This window comes from Marmota flaviventris, chromosome 7 (assembly GCF_047511675.1).
Source record: "Marmota flaviventris isolate mMarFla1 chromosome 7, mMarFla1.hap1, whole genome shotgun sequence".
Lineage (NCBI taxonomy): Eukaryota > Metazoa > Chordata > Mammalia > Rodentia > Sciuridae > Marmota > Marmota flaviventris.
In genome coordinates this window covers 73,158,521-73,166,585 of record NC_092504.1, presented here as the reverse complement: position 1 = coordinate 73,166,585, position 8,065 = coordinate 73,158,521, and the positions used below count along the sequence as shown (strand labels likewise).

Genomic DNA, 8,065 nt, shown 5'->3' with positions numbered 1-8,065 from the left:
GGAAAAGCCTAGGTGTCAGCGTCTCTAGCACTCAGTGCAAAGGATAGCAGCAGAGCCACAAGAGGTGTCCATCAGCCCAGGAAGTCCCCACTGATACCAGACATAAATTGCTTCTGTTCATTTAGAAAAAGCACCAGATGCTGGGGTTTTGTTTTGTCCCTTTGTGATCAGAGAAAGTGTTCTCTGTGACATGACTCCACGGGAAGTTGGTGGTCCTGGACATTGGGTGCCCTGAGCACAGGAGGTTATCAAAGTCTGTCAGGCTGCACCACGCCTTTTGCCTTCTTGTCCCCACCCTGTTCTGGGCTAGCCTGACTCCAGGGACTGGGAAGCTCTTGGCATTCTGGCCCGGCAGCCTGAGGCTTACATAGAGAAGTCCCATTCAGGCTCTCTCCTAGTGGTCCAGCTTGCTGCCCATAGCCCTCAGCTGTGCTGCTAGCACCTTCTCAGGCACCTACCTGTGGTGAGTGCTCCACCTCAGGGCATCTAGCACCGTGGGGTTGTCTCCATCCTGGGAAGGGCTCTGTGGAGGCTGCAGGCAGTGTCCTGGCTCCCTGCAGATCTTGTCCCTAGAGAGCTAAAGGGAAGGGGAGGCATTCAGTCCTCCACTGAGGAGGGAGGGGCAGGTAGAAAGAGGTAAGGAAAAGAAACCAGGTGACCTGTGAAAAGTGTATCAGGCTTGTCACACCAGCACAGAAGCTTGGTGGCCTTCTGGAGGCTGTTGTTATAGGCCCTGTGTGGAAGTTCATGCTGACTCCTTTCAACTTCCATATCTGTGCTTTATATCCCCAATTTTATGCTCTGCCTCGGAGCACATGCGTCCTGAGACTGGAGCCCTTGGTCACTTGAACTACTATTAAGTGGGCAAGTTTGTGTAACAGGAAAGGTGGGTGGGTATTGGGAGCACACTTTGTTAGAAAAGAGCACACTGCTCAAATGAGATGACTGACTTTGTACCCTTGACAGTTTAATTTGAGAGTATGAAATAAAAACTGTCCATTCAGAAGGTTTTCTCAGAAAACTATGTGGGTGTGCAACTGATTCCAGGTCTGGTGTGAGTCCTGCACAGGTCAATTAAGATAAAACTCTTGCCTGACGCTAAATATGTGAAGATAATGAAATTTAATATTGATGGATGAAAACTTACTGAACATGAGAATTACTGCTGGTGGAGCAAATATTTGTTTGCATTAATATTTTAAAAGGATTGGACAAATAATTATTTTTCTTATTCTCAGGACATTGTTTGCTTCCAAGTTTGGATAGTTTTCTAGAGTTTTTGAGCTCTTTTTTAGAGTTTTTCTGTGGGTATTTTGGTTTTGATAGTTAAATTTAAAAATTAACCAACTATTTACAACACTTATTAAAATAATATTGAAAACATTCAAATAGCCCACAAAATTTAGACCCAAAACTAGATTATAAATCAGCTTTTAAAAAATGCATGTACAAGAAGAGAGCATATTATATATTCATGTATTTTATATGAATTATAAATAAATATATATATTAATATATAATGTATATTAATATACTAAGTTAATATATACTAACATAATGTATTAATTATATATTAATATATAATATATTATGTATTATATATGTATAATATTTAATAATATAAATTGTAAATATATATGAATTGTAAATGCTCACTCCAGTTTCAGAAAATAATACTGATTCATAATAACAAATGTTTATTGGGCTTATTTGTTCCAGGGCCTTGGGCATTATTCAGGAGTTCTCTTAGGGAACACATTATTTTTCTTAAGATGTATTAAAATACAAACAGGAGCCTGCAAACCCATTTCTGCATTTATTATCATTAGGCATCCATGAATCATTTGAAGTGAGCATAAGAAAAATGAAATAAAATTCCAACTAGAGTGGAACATTGCCAGAGAGAGCACGATGGAATGGATACAGATGAACTGAAAGGCCTTTGCACTTAAAAAAAAAAAATTGTATCCTGGAGGCCATAGTAGAAAGAAAATGATCAATAATTCCCTCTCCAGCTGGTTTTTCACAGAAGCTTTTCCTGGCTTTTTTTTAAATTTTAAACTTTTTGTTTTATTTCCTATGTTTTTGGTGCATTTTAGTTGTATATAACAGCAGAAATTGTTGATACAATTGCATGCTTACATGTTCATTCTTCTGTATTTTCATTCTATGTTCATTCGTCTCTAAATTAATAACCTATTTGCCAAGCACCATTTTCAACAGGCTGTCCTTTCTCCCATGTGTGTTTTTGGTGCCTTTGTCAAAGATGATCAGATGAGTATTCCTAAATGATTTTGTCTATGAGTCTCCTATTCTGTACCGTTGGTCCATGTGTCTATTTTCATGGCTGTTATTTTTGAGGAATATGTATTGTATGTGTGTTACATGAGGATGCAGAAGAGATTGAGGAATGGCAATGGAGAGCACCCTCAGTGCTGCACATATGCATGCAGTAGTGCATGTTCTAAGTGTACTTCCTAAGGAAGATTGTTTTAGCTGTAACAAGACACACTTGGACACCGAGACCCTGTAGTCTCATATGCTACTGTTGATGGCTGGAGCTTAATTGGGGATAACCCTACATTTTATAGAGGCATAGTTCACCCTCATTTTCTTTAAATAACATGTAAATATATTGTCCTTTGTTTTAAAAATACATGTATATGTTTTTCAATGGACCCACACTAATTTAACATAGGTAAGTGTTTGGTGCAACATTTCCTTATACATCTACAATGTGCAATGATCAGATGAGGGTAATTGTTTATCTGTCACCTCAGACATCGTGCTGACACTTTTTGATATGAGTTTGGTAGCAGTTGAAGACATTACCAGGGAGGAAGGTTTACCCAGTGTTAAGAATGAACCATATACTGTGGGGTAGATAGTTAGGATTGAAATATTTTAATGAAAATTAAAGAGCCCAAATGGCCTCCTTACCTGTATCTATAGGTTCTATAGACCTATGAGAACCTCATATGTCTTTAAAATAATCAATGCTGAGTTCACATCAGAATGTGAACCAAAAGTTGATAGTCTAGTTGATTTGGTCCTCATAACTTTTTTCCTTTTCAATAATGTATTGTATAATTTTATTCTCATACCACATATCTCTGCTACTTAAAGTACACTTCTGTGGTTATCAATATATATTGACATTAATATTAATATATATTCAAAGCTATTCATGCATCATGATCCCACAAAATCCATACTGATGAGTACTCATTCTCCCTATTCACTAGGAAGATGAGAAGAGTGAATACCTCATTTAAGTCATACATTTAGTTGATTCAGTGTCATCTTATTTAAAGTCAGTAGTGTAGCAGTTGTTTAAGAGAGGAATGGGTGATAAATACAGAGAAAAATTGCTATCCAACCTTCTGTTCCCATCCTGGTGTCTATGAATAAGTTTGTTTTCAGAAGAAGAAAATCAATTCTGTACTTGGCTGGAGACCCTGCTGAACCAATATTCCTATATTTATTGATCGCTACCTTAATATCTTTTGTTTGTGACTGGAAAGGCCTTGCTGCTATTTAGAGCATGGTCTTGCTGGAATTTAGTTCTTAGATCCAGCTAGCATTAGGTAATCCACTTCAATTTATCCAGAAGGTGAATTTGAAGTTTCTTAAAAAAAAAAAAAAATATTTTTAGTTTTTTTAAATCCACAACAACAGTGGAATGAATACAATCCTTATTACACATATAGAACACAATTTTCATATCTCTGTATATAAAGTATGTTCACCTCAATTTATGTCATTATATATTTACTTTTCTAGAAGGTAACGAGTCTGTGATCTTTGCCTGAAGCCACTGGAGGTGAGTTTTATAAAGTTGTACAAAGCACCACTGAGAGGTGCCAAGTTTATCTACCCTCTCACAGAAGGTCTAAATGGGGTGTCAGTAGGGTGGGGTCAGCTTGATGCAGAGAGGAGACAAAGGGTAAGGACTTCTCATCTGCCAGTGTTGCCCCCCTGACTCCCACAGACACCCTTCCCCAAGACTTGTTACCTACTTCTCTTATTTAAATTCACAGGAGTTTCTCAGTAGAATCTCTCTAAAATTTACATGAGTTCTTCTCTAGTTTCAAAGGGGTATATTGTCAACCATTATTATGTATTGTACTCTTTTTATTCACCTGATTGGTCATTGGTTGGGAGAGGCAGGACTCTGGGATGGTTTGGAAGAAGTTCATAAAGAACATTTAGAAATCCTCTGTTTGGTTGTCCCTTTTTAGGACCCGTTAATTTGGAAATAAGACATCTAATTGGAGTGCAGGTGTTTTAATTTGTGTCCACCTCTCATTATAGGTTTTCCAGTTGTTCTTATCACAGTAATGTGGGCTGTTCTTTGGAACTCATTGCAGCACAGTTTAAAAAAAAAGATTGGTTTAAATGTGTTCATGTTTTGTTATCTCGTGTTTAAAAATTTCATTTACCTGGACTGTCAACTTACTATTGCTTTTTCCTCTACAGAAAAACAGAACTCTCCAAATGTCTTCCAACAATGACCTGATTTTAAACTCTGATGTCCTCCTGGGACAAACTCCAGGGACCAGAAAGGGCCTGTGCTAAGTTTTCACAACATCTGTTATCATGTAAAAGAGAAGAGAGGCTTTCTATTTAACTGAAAAACAACTGAGAAAAAGAACTATCAGATATCAATTATGTGCATAAACCTTTGGAAGCATCACTTTATTGACTTACAATGAACTTCAGGTTTTAGCTATTACCAATAAACTGCTATGAATATTTGCGTTCAAATCTCTAATTAGACATATTGAGCTTTTTTTTTTTTTTTTTTTTTTTTTTTTTTTGCTAAATTAGGACTGAAATGATTGGATCACTTGTTAAGTGTATGTTTAGCTTTGAATGGAACTGAACTAAAATCCATTCATTAAAGTGATTGTATCATGTACATCAGTCTTTGAGAAAATGAACAATTAATGTGCAATTTAGTTTCCCTTATGTATGCCACATGGCGGAAATAGGCCTGGAGGTGTCATTCATTTCTTTCCTTCCTTCCTTCCTTCCTTCCTTCCTTCCTTCCTTCCTTCCTTCCTTCCTTCCTTCCTTCTTTCTTTCTTTCTTTCTTTCTTTCTTTCTTTCTTTCTTTCTTTCTTTCTTTCTTTCTTTCTTTCTTTCTCTCTTTCTTTTTTTCATACCAGCATTGAACCTATGGCACTTACCCACTATGCCACATCTCTTACTCAGCGCTTTATTATGATTTATTTACAGACAGTTCTCCCTGTCTTGCTTAGGGCCTTACTAAGTTGCTGAGGCTAACCCTGAACTCATGATCCTCCTGTTACATACTCCTGGACTGATGGGATTACAGGCATGTGTTACCACACTGGCTACTTTATTGCTTTTTGATTGTGGGTATATAATTGATCTTTTCAAACTCTAAAACAGAATGTTGTTCAATTTCACTACTCGAACATGTTTTCTGAAACAGACAAGTTTTAGTTTTGGGTACCTTTGCAGTATATGTCCTTTTTATGTTCTAGAAGTAAAGATGTTGAAATGATAATATATTGTTAAAGTACTTTTCTTTTCAAATAGACCTGGTTTAAATGAATGGTCTATTTATCGTTGTTCACAGTTTATAACAATTTACTCATTACTCACTCTAATAAAAACAGGTAGAACATATTTAAATATAAGATCCCTACAATTTAATTGAAGTTACATAATTTTTAATATATCTAATAATTGTGATTTTATTTTTATTCTTTTCATCCAGCAACAAAATCAGAATTCAAAGTTCTGTGTTGAAGTGGGATCTAGAGTGGAAGGGAGATAAGTGTTTTTTAGAACCTATCACTAAGAGGTACCTCCAGGAGTTCACAGACACTGGGCATTAGGAGTGTCAGTGTTTTTCTAATATTTTGTGAGCCTCTTTTTCCTTTTGATGATGTCACAATGTAATTTGGCTTTGCTCAGATACTATGACCTATGAGTTCTGTTTGAGTAATAAGGGAAATAATCATTCCTAGAAAAAGCAAGCACCTTCTCCTGGTTCTCCAAGGCTGGAGAGTGGTTATAAAAGAATCTTTTGACTCAGTGTGGCTGAAGGTCTATACAGAATTTGGTGTTTGTTGTATTTCCTTGATATTTTTCAAGCAACTCTCTACTTTTCCATTAATGCTAGCCAACTCCCATTATAAATCAAGAAAGTGACAAGATAGCATAGAAATGTTGAGGCACAGGCTGAAGAGAAATAGCAAGGAACTGAGGGCTGCTGGGCTGAGGCCAGAGCTTCTGTGTGGATTGGAATTCTGTCCATGCATCAAAACCTGCTGCCTTGCCTACTTCTTCTCTCTTCTGTTGGTTAAGAAATCCTGACTAGGAGAATAAGGAAAGGAATGGTGGATGGAAGGCTTTGATTTTTTGCTACATGATTAGATAGATTTGACTTATGAAAAGCTGACAAGTCTTTTGTGAAATACACAATAATTAAGAAATTGTTGTCATTACATATTTTGTGATGAAAGAGGTAGAAAGTACCATGCTTTGAATATGAGCAGGTTGAATATATACATATATATATAATGCATACATTGCATAGAGGTTCATTTACCTCACTTATCCTTTCCAGCTAATCAACTAGGGATTCAATACACTAAAGTGGATATTCACTTATTCAAAAAAAATATGGGTTTCTAGTAGGTGTCTGGTGTTGTGCAAGATGCTGGTGACAGAGATAAATCCTCTTTTAGTCTGGATGAATCAGAAAACTAAAGCATTTTCCCTCATTCTTGTGGTGATTGACAGAAGTATTCAAAGACAGAACAAAAGCTCCTCATCCTGCATTGAGGGCCAGGTGCACAGAGATTGAATTTGTGATAAGTGTGTGTATTGGGGGAGAGGTTGACCATGCCCCAAGAATGACATTTAGATCCTTTGCCCATAAAGAGAACAAGACCAAATGTTGTACCATTATCTACTAAAGTGCAATAGAACCAACAGGAATCCTTCAGGTGACTTTCATCTTTTGTACTCAGTTCTCGGGATTCAGTGTGCGGTGGGTAATAGGGAAAGGAAGGAGGGAGAAGTTGTTACAGTAAGACACAGGCTGGTCATGAAGATTTTACAGTATGAAAAAAGAGGGCCTCTGCAGACACATGCTATAAAGTGGAAAATGAAGGGGGAATGGCTTGTGAGGGGTCAGAGAATGGTGGAGGGAGGGTGGGGAAACCAGGAAATAGTGGACCATAGTTGATGAACATAACTCTCTTGGTGGAATGAAAGTAGCTTTAGACTCTACTTAAACCAATGAGCAAGACTCTGTCAAATCACAGTGTTTGTGAAAACAGGGGGCTGATCCCTGGGCTAGAATGTGAATTCCAGGGTGCTAGGAATTTGTTTTTCCATTTGTTTATCTATTTGATTTGTTCTCATCTGTGTCCCATCTCCTAGAAGAGTATGTTGTACACACATAGTAGACACGTCATAATTGTATTGCCTGATGAACTGTGGAACAGTCACTGCTCCACATAGGAACGGTTGGATTTGCAATTTTATAGTACTGCTGTTTTCTGTAACACTGGGGTTTAGTGTCAGAGAAAGCCAAATAGCAGGATCTGTGAAATTCTTTGCCTTAACATTCACATTTGGTTCCTGGTTGAATCATTCAGAATGGCTTGATCATTCCTTGAGAAAGTATCTTAAAGCTTGGGGGAGTTTTTCAAGTAATGAAGACTTAGTGAATAAGGTTTTCCTGGTCATTTTAGAAGCACTTGCTAGGTAGATATTAATAAGGGAGATGTATTAAGAACTGTAGAGAAATGAGCTTTGAGAATTTATCCAGACATTGTGCATTTGGGGGATGGCTAATGATTGAACTCAAGACTTCATGAATGCTAAACACCCATACTAGCACTGACCTATACCCCCAGACCTACCCAGTCATTTGTGTGTCTTTACACTGGGGGAGGAAGGATATCAAATGAATTAAGACTTTTCTGAGTCACAGCTGGCTCTTGCTTTACCACACTCTCATTACACTAGTCCAGTGATTTAGACTTTCTTCAGTCAATGAACAAAGTGAAAGGTACAT

The 8,065-nt window shown here is 37.3% G+C and overlaps 1 long non-coding RNA gene across 1 annotated transcript; it reads left to right on the top strand.

Moving 5' to 3' along the window:
- The first annotated feature begins 331 nt into the window (after positions 1 to 331).
- On the top strand, positions 332 to 4,755 carry LOC114082415 (uncharacterized). Its single transcript, XR_011708140.1, has 3 exons — positions 332 to 463; positions 3,784 to 3,823; positions 4,480 to 4,755. It is a non-coding gene; the product is annotated as an uncharacterized lncRNA (long non-coding RNA).
- Positions 4,756 to 8,065: the final 3,310 nt, after the last annotated feature.